The following is a 16,206-nucleotide window of genomic DNA, read 5'->3' as shown; positions in this document are numbered from 1 at the left end:
CACAGCGGGTGTGACCGGCCAGCAGGGGATGCTCACTCTTCCGTGGCACCTGATCCTACCTCTGATGTTCCGGAGGTATGTGCTTGCTCTGCTCCTGTTTTGTATTGTTTTATGGACTTTGATATTGAATAATGTTCGTTATTTCCAAATCCTTCCGCCTGACAGTGCCTATTTATGAGAAGTGTTCAGCTTTACCGATTTTTTTTTATTTTGAACTCACCTCCATTTCGTTGGTCGGTGTTGACCAATTCTGAAATAATATAATCATATTCATTTTAAGCAATCTTTTAAATAAATATATGTCGTTGAATTTACATTACTTTACAATTCCGTTAAGTTTCGTTTAAATTTCAACTTCTTCGCTGATTTAGTTTTTAAAAAAATCATATATCATATATAGGTACATTAAAACACTGACGTACTGTATGACGGATATTATCTGCTGTTAATCAAAACTGCACGAAAACTAGTTTTTATCATATTTAAATCAGGTTGACCGAATCATCATCTATTTAACTTTTATATACAAAATATACGTTTAAGTTTTTAAAACTAATCTGTAATCTATGCGGATTGGATAAATTCGTAATATTCTGCAAAAATGTGCAACCAGGGAGAATTTCAAACTTATTACAACAAAATACAAAAAAAAAAAAACCTTTCGAACAGAACAATCCACTCCACCCTGTCACACATCCCGCTTTACATTTTCCGGAAACTTTAGAACATGGTCTGTCGTCTTTACACTTACCACAGTCAAACGAACAGTTTTGTCCTTATTTATAATCTTCGCATTCTGAAAACCAAATTACTAATGATTACTAAGCAGAATAGAAAAAAAATAGTACAAGAAGGGAAAGAAACTAGGCACACTGAAATGACGAACATAATTCAAGATCATATAACAATACAAAATAGAAGCAGAGCAAACACAGACTTTCAGAACATTGTATCGACCTTAGAACTAACGACATGAAGACTTAAAACGAGACTGCTGATATTCTTGTTTCATAAACAATGTTAACACACATATACATTACCGTCGCATTTTGTTCTAGTCCAATGATCCTGACATCCTTCTGGACATATCCCAGTCTGATTATCACAAGAGGTCCCGATTCTACACTTACCACAAGGAAATTCACAATTTTCTCCAAAAAATCCATTTTTGCATACTGAAAATAGCAACCATGAAGAAATAAATATGCATTATGTAATTCACTCTACATTTATAATATGCAAAATTATTATAATCAGAATCAGACAAGCTAAATTCATCTTGATGTTCAATGTTAATAGAATTGTTCATAGCAACAAAATGAAATATGGTTAACTTAAATACAATTATATACATAACCATCACAATGGGTTCCATTCCAATGATCCTGGCATCCTTCTGGACATATCCCTGTTTGATTATCACAAAAGGTCCCGATTCTACACTTACCACAAGGAAATTCACAATTTGTTCCATAAAATCCATTTTTGCATACTGAAAATAGCAACCGTGAAGTAATATAAACATGCATTACGACATTAGAAAAAAAGGTGGAATCCTCTTTTGTTTAAATACATGGTCTTTTCGTTTAATGATCTAACAAATTTTCTGCAATGATTTTGAAAGATCTGTTGCAAAATATCTTTCTTTTTATTTAATCACAAAACATGTCCTTAATGTTAATGAATTTTTAATTTAACTTTGATATTTTGTTATAATTTGGTTTTCTTACATAGTTTTATTTTAAGTATTAAGTCTTGAAAAAGTGCACATGCTACTACACTCACTGTTACATTTTGAGGTATTCCAGTTCCCCTGACATCCAACTGGACAGATTCCACTTGTTTTGTTACAAAATGTACCAAGTGTACAAACTCCACAACCTTGTGTGCAATCTGGTCCATAAAAGCCGTCTTTACATTCTAACAATTTTATTTAGATACGTGTATTAGATGAAAATGTACTTTAAGAATCGAAAATTAAGGCGATAGTTAAAGCAGTGTTACGGAAGAATAGAAGCAAAATGATAGGATTTCTAAATCATTATGGAAAGTGCTACATGCCTTGTCAGATTCGGAACATCTTTAATTCAATTATCAATTTTTGTATGAATGCGTGTAACACGAATATGTATGAAAGAGTGCATATTTAAATTAATTCAGGCTGTTAAAAGTATGATTTGTACTAAGCGTGGGAATTAAAAAAAGAAGCTGTAACAATTGTAGGATTTTCTCAACATCATAGTGATTTTTTTTCAGTTTCATGTACCTTCAGTGCTTGAAATGAAACGCATTCCCAAAATATTATAATGATATTTAGATAAATGTCCTTTTACCGGAACAAAACGGTGATTCAACGACATTGTCACTGCATCCATAGATACAGGAACCATTAAATGCATCGCAAACTGTATCGCGACATTTAGGGTTACAGGGATTGCAATTTTCTCCATAATGTTTAGATGGACAACCTGAAACAGTTAAAAAATGATTGAAAGTCTGGTATACAATTTATCCAATGTCTTACATTAAGCAAATTCACTTATTTGTGTATTTTGTTAAAATATTTTGAGACTTCCTTCACCACTAAGTCTTACTTATATATATAAATAGATTACCAGTACATACCTATCACTTTAACTTCGCAAATTTCAATGGTTGCAAATGTAGGTGCATAACCCACACATGTTGTACTGACTGGAGGGTCCTTTGAGTTGTAAATAGCTATCCCCCGGATCTCTTTATTGACGGTAACATTTGTAACACGTTCAGGACAGGTAGAGATATTGTGAGTGAACACTTTGTGTTCAGATGTATTTGAGGGAGGTATGTACGATGAGTCGTTGAACACATAAACAGTAAATCCTACGTGTCGATTAACAGCTGAAACAAATACAATGTAATAATGGTAAAGTATAAAATATACCGTATTTGTATTTGTGGATGAGCTAATTTAGTATATTCATGTATCAAACGGTAAAAATACTTTTTATCATTTGAATTTAGGAGTTCAGTAGTAAAAACACCTTTCATTATTGAAGAATTGACTGTTTTGAAGAGCTAAAGAGAACCACATGTCCTCTAAAGTTACAAATAACCTTGACTCTCTACTTGACAATATATACATGGTTTTTTGTGACCAAGTTTGAAATTTCCATGGGCACCAATTGCGTACCGGGTATAAGAAGATCTATTTTGTATTTATATGAAGCAGAAATTTCTTAAATCTCAAACGTAAAAAGAAAAAAAAAACATTTGATGCAGCCTAAAACTCGACATTAAGATATATCAAAGACGTTTTGGCAAATAATAATGGCTATTTTTTCTTATGTTGACACGAGATATCCCGATGAAACAGAAATGAAAGTCTGACACATGTTATTCACCTTTGGATTTTTTACTTAAAAAAAACTTTAAGGATAATCTACCAGCAGAAATTAGAGAAATCCTGATGTCAGATCACCAAGTCTCCAATCGTCAACATCCGTTACTATGCTCGAAATAGGAGTCAGATATATCTGCTTTATTTTTGGATATACTACTAAAAATGACGTTAAAGGTGTACAATTGTGATGTAAAACATGGTTTGTGATGTATTTTTCATCGGGACAGAATTTTTAAATGTTGTTCTGTCTTGTAATACTAGTGATTCGTGTATTCGGGTGCTTCACATATCCAGCAGAATTGACTAGGAACCAAAGCGTCCAGATAATTGAGATTCCATGGTAATTGATAAATCACATTAATCCCAGCACTGGATAGTAAATCATCATTAATTTCAGGTCTTAGAAAGGGGGTAGACGATATTTTGTATTGAAATCAAACTTTCAAACATCAGAATATTTTGAGTCTTAAATATGATAAAATGTTTGTTTTCTTATGGTACACGTCAGAAAAAAAAATTGATACAAGTAACAGCTTTTTAAAAAGCTTGCCTGACTAAATCAATCAATATCTGCATGAGGAATGATAAACTTTTGGAACGATACTTTTGTGGGTTTAAGGCATGTCCTTGCATTATATAATGAGAACCTTGAGTACACGAAATCTTGATTTTATTTAACGTGTAAAAAATCGTCTTTAAACTGCATACTAAAGCTTTTTTTATTCTGTGGGTCATCTGGAATGGAGTAATCTGCCCTTTGATCTTAATTGATTTCAAACTAAAGATAATACCTATTATAAAATCAGTTATCAAATCATGCATTATCTTTAAAGATCGAGATAATTAAATACACATTCTGTTGGAGTGTATTTTCTCCACTGAAGTTAAAAGTAGAAATTTGTGTTTATTATTTGTTTCCTTAAAACACGGAAGGGGGGGGGGGGGGTTGTCACCATCAAACATACATATTGAGAATGAATTATTGAATGAATTAAATATTTAGATCTTTGTGGAAAAAAAGTCCACGACTTCATACTTGTTTCTAATTTTTTAGTGTACAACTGAACAGAAACATATAGAAGATCATGAATCTGGAGATCAGGATTTGTTAAACTGCGTTGTTTATTTTTATTGGACTAGTCAGTTTATGGAATAAACCAATCAGGGGATCGGAAAACAAAAAATGATTTCTTAGTGTTGCATGTTCGTATACTTATATAGTTGCATGTCCGTATACTTATATATACACGATATGCTGTTGTTTATCAAAAATGAGATAAAACATTTACTCGTAGATAGAACTTCTGAAGCATTAGAAGGAGGTTAAAAGGGCAAATCATACATAATTCCTTGGATATTAGCTCAACCATTCAAATTATAGTACAATCTAAGAAAAAGGCACGAAGATAGCAGCGACATTTGGCGCAGAAAGAGCTAATCACCCCTTTTGTAGAATATAAATGGACTGATCCAATAGTGTAGAACTGCAGAGAAAAGGACAGCTTGAAACAGTGAATCACAATCTGTTCAATGTCAAAAGAGTAAAGGGAGTAAACACCGGATATATTGCACCAGTAATATCCTTTTTTCTGAAATATGTTTCTTTTAAAATGCAGGCAAAGGTTTCCAATGTTAATCAACTTGCACAAAATCTACTCTCTAGGTATGATCGCATAGTTTTGGATCATGGAAATATTATTCCTTATACAGCCTTACTCCATGACGTCAAACAAAAAAAAAAAAAACAAATATTACGTTTAAAATTCCTTTGAAATTTGAAAAAAAATCAACGTATTTGTAGTTTATCTTTTCTATCAGTACCCGATCCACCCTCGTGAAACACAAAAAAAAACTGTAAAATGAAATCTGTTAAAAGACCATATTAATTTTAAAAAAGATTTTTTGGAGGAGGGGCGTGGCTTCATGGGGGTGTTTTACAAATATTTTCCGTTTTCCGTTGATTTCTATTGTTACAAACACACGTTTACCCAAATTTATAGAATTTTATCTCTTTTTATTTTGCCCTCAAAAGTAACAATTTTTGAAAATATATATAAATATCCTTTAAAAAAAATTTAAAAAAAAATTCGAATATGTTAACTTTTGAAAATTGACTAGGAGATAGGGAAACAAATATATTATTTGTAGTTCTTTTATACTTACTATTCAATCCCTTAAACCAGTGATCAAATGTATACAAAATATTTATTTGCAATCCTCTTATTAAGATTATATAATTCAATTTTGTTTATATTCTCGCCTCTCATTGGTCAATTTCCGAAAAAGAACGAAAATATTTTGTATAACCTGGTTTGGTATGGGGACACACCCCCTTGACGACCAGCTTAATCATCTTATCCATACAATCCCCTCATTTCCAGTCGGAATCCATGGAAAATTCAAGATTTAATAACTGTATCTTTAACTTCAAATCAAACACTAACTCAATCTTACCTCATGTAAACACACATCATGGCTGCTAGATCTATGGATCAGTTATTACCTCCCCTCGCTTCACATCACTTCCGTTACAAGGTTTGTATTAATGCGCAGTAAATTTGAACTCGTAAAAAGCAACACCATTTTACATCCAAAGTTGTGAAATTATTTTAAAATAAAATTCTAAGGAATGACTCTTATTCTTGGCCAAATTATCGAGTATAATCTGGTTTGGGTCAGTTCACGCTTTTTATTATAAAGCGTAAACAAAATGACAGATAGTTGAAGATAAAATATAATATGTAATGTTAAGCATAATGTTTAATCGAATAAACTTTACCTATAGTCAATTTTTATACTGATGGGTTGATTTTTTTGCTTTCTCTCTCTATAAAAAAAGAATAATAAGTAGACTTACTTGAAGTTCGAAAATAGATTGTTACGTAGGCAACGTTAGCCATTCTTTTGAGTGAAAATTTCCACCAAGCCTCCTTTCTAGAGTGATGAGCCCATGTCATACTGCATGTACTTTCACCGTAGTCATCTTCAAGCTTACCATCCACAGCATTCCCTGCTGGTTTGTAATAACCACCATAATATTGATGTGAAGAGGCCGTCCCTTTGTACGCTGGTAGTAGGCTAAGATTATCTGCAATCAATTGAAAAAGAATATTCAAAATATATCAAAACGCGGTTAAGAAGAGTCCAAACATTTTGTTCAGACTGAAAATTCATCAAGTAAATACGCAGTATTTAAACAATGGGAATAGTACATCCAGTAGTAGGCTAAGATTATCTGCTATCAATTGAAAACAAATATTGAAAAATAAATCAAAATACGGTTGAGAAGAGTCTAAAAAAACATTTCAGACTTAATATTCATCATAAAAAAACGGAGCATTTGAACATTTGAAATTGTTCCTCTGGTAATAGGCTTAGATTATCTGCAATCAAATGGAAAAAAAAATAGAAAAAAAAATAAATGCGGTTAAAAAGAGTCAAAACAATTTATTTAAACTTAATATTCATCATGAGAAAAGACAGTATTTGAACAATGGAAATATTACCCCAGCTTTTAGATACATGAACAACATTCCACAAAAAGATAAGGAACGTCAACCTTATAAAGCCTTCCATAGAGATTTATTTTTCCATGTTACTTGCTCATTTGACAGTTCTTATAAAGAAATTAAATCTACAAAAAAAAAAAAAAAAACCAAGAACGAAATTAATGCGATTGGATACGGGTTTTGTGCCTATGAATGTTAATGGAGTACCTCTTTTCTATGATTCGCCAATGAAACGGAAATATAAAACTCTGTATACAACACGAAAACATACTTCCTATGATCAGTGGTATTTTACCTCTTTGTAAAAGTGCCCGCCTCTCCAAGTATAGTAAGCATGAAAATTAAAATAATATCGTATGATACATACAAACTATATAGAAGTTTCTTCATATTTTAATCGATTTCATTTTTACAGTATCTAAATATCTTTATAAAACGTAATTTTAATTAGATGCCTAAAATACAGGTTCGACTGTATGAACATCTTAATGTGAATTACTATGCTTCACAGTATAAATCATCTTTCGGACTTTTTATTAACTGCTAAAAAAGCTTCTTTCTGTTTCTAAAGAGCGGAATTTACTTCGATATATCGATGGCGTATTGTAAATTAACAATGGTAATATCCAGGAGAGATTGAGATTAAAGACACGACAGAGTTTGACGCATCTGTTTCATACTTGGATATTTTACTTGAAAAGATGTTAATGGTAACGTATAAACAAGCCATATGATAAACGTGATGACTTTAACTTTTCTATCGTCAACTTCAATTACTTATGCAGCAATATACCTTAATCACCTGCATACGGGGTGTATTTCAACCGTACAGTTGATTCGATACATAGGACATGCTCTACATATGAAAAATTTCTAAAACAAGGTATTATTGACAAGCAAGTGGATGAAACAAGAATATCATCATTCCCGTTTAAAGTCATCATTTCGTAAGTTCTATGGTCGATACAATGACCTTGTCAGCAAATACAATTTATCATTGAGTCAAATGCTGACTGACGTTTTTCATACTAATTGTTAGTCCATTATTTATACACTGAATTGACGACGACGGATTTTTCGTTATTTCCCCATCGTGACTATGAGCACACGGTGGATGTGACCGGTCAGCAGGGGATGCTCACTCCTCTATGGCATCTGATCCCACCTCTGATGTTTCAGAGGTCGGTGTTTGCTCTGCTCTTATTTTTATTGTTTTATTGGCTTCGAGATTGAATACTGTTCGTTACGTTCATATCCTACTTAAGGGATCGACAGAGATGGACAGTTAATCCGTAAATTGTCTTTTTTCTTTACAACACAACACAATATTAATGATCAAAATCACTATTTTTTTATTCTTTTGAGAAAAAAGATGTAAATAGCTTGTTCAGTTAATTTATTTTTGACTTCTGAAATTTCAAATTTAGTAATATACTGTAAATTTCTATTTATTGGAATTTTGATCTAAGGGCAGATCGCTCTATCTGCAGAAAAATACCATAGAATAAAAGCTCTCTAGTGTGCAGTGTAAATTGGGTTCTTAATCTTTCGTCATCATTTTACCTTTGTAAATGTCATTCGTTACTTAAGAGCTGTTTTATTGTAGTATTTATGTTATATGATAAAGTTTTTTAGAGAATATCTATCATGACATACAAATCTTGTACCTTTTATCTCGGATTTTGCATGACTCAAGTTAGATGCTCTTCTTACAAATTCCATTACTTCTAATCAGGCAAACTTCGTTTTCTTAATTTAAAAAGAGGGATGATTTTGATGATATTTAAAAGGACTTAATTTATGTTCGTTATAAAGAATTATTGGCTAACCTAAATATCCATTCATTTATTGTAAGTGAGACGTGGATTTCACAATTTACCGTTATAGACAACCCATAGAAATTGATTGAACAAATGTTCTTCAATGTAAAGTTTGTTGTTATAGATAATAGTCAGTTGGAATCAGACCCTCGGTGCTGAACCATAACATTACTTGTAAAAGTGCTTATTTTATGTAGAAGTGCATATTTTAAGTAAATGTTCTTATTTTATGTGAAAGTCCTAATTGTTTGTAAAAGTGTTTATTTTACGTTAAAGTGCTTATTTTATGCAAAAGTACTTAAGTATAACCCGTGTTCACTTGGGGTTTTTATTAATCTGGGTTCAACAATAAGAGGAAATGTTAGGATTGACCCGAAGTATCGTTTCATGGATACCATAATATTTGGTCTGGTTGAAATTTAAATTGACAGTTTGAATTATTAAATTGAAATGAAATGTTGGAATTCAATTGATAGTGTTTTTAAAGAAAGCCCAACTGTTGAAAATGTAAAACATTATATTTTTTCTACTTTACGTGTAGAAAGACTATTATTTGAGAGGGAAAATTCTAACTTCACCGTAACTTAATATATTTTTGCCATTTGGTATTATTGCCCCCACTCCTTCCCCGCGCATTTTCTCTCGAAAATAATTCTACTTTGTATTTTCAGTATATTAAAATAACATATAATGTGTGTTAACACAAAAATTTCAGTCTTAAAACAAACATCAAACATCAAAACAATCATGAAACAATAGTATTTCAAAATACATCTGTGCCGACAGTAGTGTTTTAAATTGGCATGGAGTATGTTTCAAACTCAGTTTCAAATTTAATAATGCAACTATATATTCTCAATATTTCTATTATTTTTTTTCTTCAGAAATGTAGAAATCGGATCTAAAAATGAAAGGAAATCAAAGTACTGTGAGTATTAAAAGACGGTAGTATGAATGATTTTGTTTGTTTAACGTTCCTTTCGAGAAAGCGAGGGATATTTTTCTGGCTAGAAATTACTGCGACTCAAGAGCAAACTCGTTATGTCTAATGGCGACTGGCATTAAAGGAGATAAAAGGTTGTAAGAATTTTCAAAATAATATGGAAACTAGTAAAGTATTTCAATTTCTCAGAATACACGTGCTTGTACTTTAATATATAAATATTTTTGCACTAAAGAGTAAAGTGTTAAGAATTCTCACTTTGATTTAAAATTTCCATTACACTTTAGTACTTTTTTTTTTATTAAAAAACAGAGCAAACTTCAAATAGTTATATGTATAAATAAACAAATTTTTAGATTTTATATAATGTGTTGGATAATGGATGATAATGTCAAAGTGTTCGAAGCAGCGTCACGTTTCCTCTTTGCTAAAACAAGTTGGATAATTCCAATTTATATTATGGAAATTCATTGATGCACATAGTTGATTTTTCCCTCATTCTTTAAATAATCGCCAGGAGCCAATCAATTGGGACCTTGTGAAGATTTATTAGTAACAACGTAATGGAGACTATTTTACTACCATTCAACTAAAAAGCTATCTTAGGTATTGGCTGTTAACATTGACACCGTCTTTCGTTATTCCTAGAGCGATCTCGCTATGAAAACTCCCATTTAACTTAAACATGCAAGATAAACAAATTGAAGTGCTCTCGAAAGCGTAGTAACGTTATCAAACGTCGCCATTTTTGTGTGTTGTGTTTACCATTTTCCCATTTCGGATGATTGATAAACTGCCAAAAATAAAGCAAATGACCTAAATTTTTCCAATAGATGAAACAAAAGATAAAGCATAGAATACAGTTTACCAAAATCTATTTATTTCGAAATGATACTCGTGTATTGTTTTTGAAAGACGGGCTTTTTTATCGTGCGAATGTACATAAAAGGATGTTAATAAAATCTTAATTTTTGTCTTTATTTTATCAAAAGTATTTAGATACGCTAATATATGATGATTATTTACTTGCTAAAATTTACATCTTACGGCGCCCATTATTTTTCGAGAAAAACGCTTTGTCCATGATTTTAACAGATAAACCTCGTATACTGCTCGAAAAAGGAGAGAAAGATCGAAAACAGAAAAACAAAACATTTTTCTGTCTCTATTTTTTCGTCGTCTCAAGTCTATGGAAGGGAATTACCGCCATAATTCTATGCGTCTTGCATTTATTCTTATTATGCTTACTTGCTTATTTTTTGGTATTCTATTAATTATATGTTACTTTATTGTTTTCATATTCTGCCTTCTTGCTTATTCTTTGGTATTGTGTTAATCATATGTCACTTTATTGTTCTTAAATTCTGTCATCTTGCTTATTCTTTAGTATTATTGCAATTATATGTCACTTCATTGCTTTCGTATTCGTGCTTCTTACATTTAACTTTAAGCTTCTTTCATTCTTTATTTCATGTTTATATCTAAGTTGCTTTGTTCTTGTAAGTTCCTTCTTCTTTCTTTTAAATTGATACATAGTTTTAAACACATTACTATCATTATCTGAATTAAAATCGTAAATTCAATTACGCAATCCATGAAGCGCTTTGAACGAAGACCAATACAAATTGTGCTAATTTAATGCTGCATTATGACGCCAGGTGGCAGGATGTTCGCTACAATAACTACTCCCGATTTATACCTCATAAATAGTGATACGAAAATACGCAGTTAGCTCTACGTAAAAGACAACTGTGTTTTGGCGCGCTCAGGGTTGCCGACTGGTAAGTAATATATAGACAATAAACAAATTTATGTTGATATGGTTCCACCTATATGAATTATCAACGTGTAAAAGCAGTCAGTATTTCAATGTTAATCTTCATTCAATTCCTGACCTGGATCGAAGATGCTCCCGGCACATCTGAAGAACTCACTGTTTGAGAAAATTCGGATTTTTAACAAAGAGAGCTCCACATATCTAAGCATTGTAGACACCTTCAATATTTACGCCTCCGATTTTTGTCGCTATGTTTTTAAGCCAATTTCCACAGATTGCCCTTCTTGAACCGTTGAGAGGTTTATAAACAATTAGGAATGTGACTTTAACCGTAATCTATTCTATCTATATAGAGGTTAGTCTGACAGGTCCAGTCCAAAAAATATTTTTACCTACGTAGCTATTGATAGATATGTTCTACATACAAAGCTATTCATAGCTACGTAGGTATCTATACATATCCAAAGTAGTCACATAATTTCTGCATTACTTGCATTTTGTGACCAAATGCAGGAACGGAGCTAGCTGCAGATCTGTAGCTCTCCGAAAAGAAATATTGATAGACCGGAGAGCTACAGTGCCACCCATTGAAAAAACTGTATATTTATTGCGCACAAAAAAGTGTGCTTGATTCTCGGTTTATTTATCCATGGATTTAAACTGTTATCTCAAAAATTACATGTACTAACCGTGTGTTCCTAACATATTCTTTGACTCTTTCCACAACAAAACATTCCTCATAATTAAGGTCTTCCGTTTCCAACGGAAGACCTTCTACTGATTCTGTTGGTAAAGATTATTATTCTTTTTTTTTTTCTTCTACTTCCTAGACGCTAACTTTGAAGCCTCATATCTCACTCATTTCTCAATTGATTTCGCTCAAATTTTCAGAGCTTCTAGAAGTTACTAAACTCTATCAGAATGTTGTCTAAAATTTCAAAAAATCACTTCCGGTTTTGATTATTTCCCTTTAAACGAAAATTTATAGGCTTTCGTTTCCAGACAAAGACTGAGATAAAGCTGGAGCAAAAATTGAACTGATTTTAGATAATAGAAGGATTGAAGTTGTGCACATCGGTTTTTGTTTTTCGATTTCTCTATTCAAAATGGCGCTATACAGGGGTCAAAAATTAGAACGCCTTAAAGAGCGAAAATTTACACATATTTTGCATTTTATCTTCTAAACTAAAAATATTTTGTTAAAACATATAGAACAAAATTTGTGCAGATGTAAAAGATCTTTCAAATGATATCTCGAAAAAAGGGCTGACCCCTAAATTAAGGGATCTACCAAAATTTTTTCCAAATATCTCAAAAAGTATTGAGAATTTGTAATACGTCCAAGAAGCAAAGTTGTTCAAAATGTCAAGCTTAATCTATTGAAGTCGTCAAAATTCGTCCGGATCCGTCACTTCCGGTCAAACCGGAAGTCGTCAGAAAATGCATATATTTGCCGTTCTTGACAAGTTTTTGGGTAACATATGTCACAGGAAGAATAAAACTTAATTTTCCGTCCGTCAACATCACTTCCGGTCAATCAGGAAGTAGCCAAAAATAGCTTATTTTTTAAAGTTTTGATGCAAAATTGAAATTGAAGTGACTGGAGACGACTTAGCTCATTGCTTTCTTTAGTTGACGTCACTTCCGGTCAAAACAGGACGGAAGATCTACTCGTTGCTTTGCAACGAGCTTTGCTCTAGTTGTTGTTAATATTCCTCCTGGCCCTGATATTGTAATCATTGAACATTTTATACTGCCATTTTGGTTTCAAAGATAATTCGTTACAATATGTTTTGTTCAGATGTCAACTACGAAAGTACTTGATAGAGGAGAGAGGATTTTTTTTAAATCTTCCATTTTTTGCAATTTAGGTAAGAATTTGAAAGAATTAATCAACATCCGAGCGCAATTTTTTGTGCGCAAAAAATATACAGTTTTTTCAATGGGTGGCACTGTAGCTCTCCGGTCTATCAATGTATTTTTTTCGGAGAGGTACAGATCTGCAGCTAGAATGGAGCAACATGGTAAGCACAAAATTCCTTGATACAACCATACTGATGATGGATATAACAAAAATTTGGCCAAAAAATGATAACTTCATATATCATCAAATTTCGCATTGAAACTAGTGTAAAAATTGCTGTTTCATGATTGATAAAGTTTTTTTTTCTGCCAAAATTTTGTATTATTTATCATTATTTTGGCTGTATAAAAGATGTGGTAATTCACCATGGTGTGTTATTTGTTCTTTTGGCTAGAAAATCAGACCTATTTTCTCTCACGATTTCGTCGTATTTTGTACAGATTTTTAGTCCAAAATACGTCTCATATCCTGCCATTATGAAAATACAGAAGAATAAGTCCACTTGTTTAGAATTGAATTATTGGAAAGTTAGCTTTTGTTATGATCTTTCTCGGTTTCACCCTTTTCAATCACTAAAACATTTTTCAAACACAGTTATGTCGGTTTGCCAAAACATTGTAGTTTAAAATGATTATGACCATTTTATTAAACCATGTTATATCAATCAGAAAAGTAGTTGTTCTCCATTTACATATGTAAAATTGATGAAAAGTGAAGTCTTACTGGCAAATCCCAAATCTGACGGACAAATCTAATAAAAAATACTGAGAGACAACGATATGGTTAAACTTAAAACAGGTCCGCAAAATGCAGATAATACATAAAAGTAGGTAAAAATAGCTTCTTTGGGTAGGTTTAAATACCTACATAGCTATCCATAATTATTCTAACCAGGACCTGTTCTCTGCTTTATCTGTCCGATTTTTCACAAGAAGAGTGCTGTTCTGCAGCTATTCCCAGGAGGGAGGCAGACTGGACCTTCCTGGCGTGTGTCTCAACTTATGAAAAAAATCACTGTCCTTAATCAATGTAAAAAAGAGATAAAAGAAGTCCTTTATTTGTCGGAATAAAGTATACTTGTTGTCCGTTCTCAAAAGCTCTGTTCAGAGATCCCCAACTGTCATCGTCCTTGACCTTCTTCTTTATCTCTGTATCTGTATTGTTACGTCACATGATCCGGTAGCCTAAGGCCTAGAAAAAAATGTTTGTTTCCGCTTTCAGGCTGAAAAAAAAATATAGGGTAGGTCGATATTAAAGCAAATTTTTTTTTTGAAATTTTTTTTTTACTTTTTTAATCAAAATGTGTATAGAAGTAACATTAATGACAAAAGAAATGGTGTTTTCAAGCATTTCTGTGACTTAAACTTATAATGGAAAGGTGACTCAAACTTCTTTCTGTCTTGAAAAGCTTGCGAAGTTGGAGACTATAATTCCCTGGGTGAAATCTTGCACTACCTGGGACAAAAGCATTAAAAAAATTTTAGGGTCGGCACTATAAATTAGGGTCGGTCGGGAAAGCGGAAACAAACATATTTTTTTTCTAGGCCTAAGGGCTTTAACTTGACCTTTCTTTGATTTGATATGACTCCCATTTAACATGTTTGATATACAAGATCTAGCAACAAGTCTGAACTTTTGCTGAGTAAACAAGTTTTAAATGAACTCAACACCTATTGTAATGCATGGACAGGTTTTTTTTTTTGGAGTTGGCTTGTTTCAGAGCTGTAAAAATTTTTCACGCATTCATCAAGTTGATCCATACGCCAGATATGATAGTTCAAGCAAGAAATGCTTTTATTTGAGGAATTGTATAAACTTAGGATGTAAAAACTGTATAAAATTTCATACTGTTATATTATTTATGTCTTCATGCTTTTAAAGAATTTTTTGATTAATTATCTTTACAGGTACAATAACTGCATATGAATATATTAGGGATGGCAATCGATATACAAAATTGCTAATCGGTTAATGTACAAAATTTACAAATTAACCGGTTAATTTGTTCATCAAAAAAACAATTTTTTTTGATTTATATGACAAGTTATTGTTTCCTGTACATGTAATTCATATCCGTATACACAGAAAGACTGAAAATGACTGATATAATAAAAAAGTTTTACTTGTAAAATTCAGAAAAAAGCTTCAATCAGATGTTTTTTTTTATAAATTTCACAACAATCATTTTAGAAATTATCAAAAAAATTCATAGCAGATTCTCAAAGGTTTTTTTTATTGCATATAGTCACATGTAATTTTATTGCAGATTTAGGTTCTAAATATGCCTTGAAATGAAATAACAAATGTCTTTTTTTGGATATATAAATGAAAATGAAAAAAAATACCAATTTCCGCAACAGAGATATTGAGGGTTTTGTAATTATTAAAGAATTTAAGTACTATAGGGGTAACAACATGATGTTTTTACTCGTGATTTTACACTAACAAACTACAATTTATCTCTGTTGAAATAAAGTGAAATAAAATTACCTCCAAAAAATAGCTTACAAAATTTTACACAAACGCTTTTTACCAACTTTATGCCTGTTATGCATTTCAAATGAATTGTAAGAAAATTGTGTACAATTTAACATTATATCTTATTTTTTGCTCCATTATAATTTTTCATGCGATTTTCAATGAATTTGCCTCCATTTTAAAGATACAAGTCATATAAATTAAATAAGTGTTGTTCTATTTTGAATATGATTATGACATTTTTGGTTCTTTTTATGTATATTTGGGGTAGAATAATGACTGAAAATAATCTATTTTTAGCATTTCACACTGTTTTTGCACGTGTGCTGTGTAAAAATAAGCACATAAAGGTATTGTTTTTAATACCTGAAAATTAAAAGCAAGTGGTCAGGAAAGAATTGTCAAAGTTTTGAAAATTTCACACAAAGACTTT

Source organism: Saccostrea cucullata, unplaced genomic scaffold (assembly GCF_032062105.1).
Source record: "Saccostrea cucullata isolate Sc308-1 unplaced genomic scaffold, CSIRO_AGI_Scuc_v1 ctg1005, whole genome shotgun sequence".
Taxonomy (NCBI): Eukaryota; Metazoa; Mollusca; class Bivalvia; order Ostreida; family Ostreidae; genus Saccostrea; species Saccostrea cuccullata.
This window is presented reverse-complemented; position numbering follows the sequence as displayed.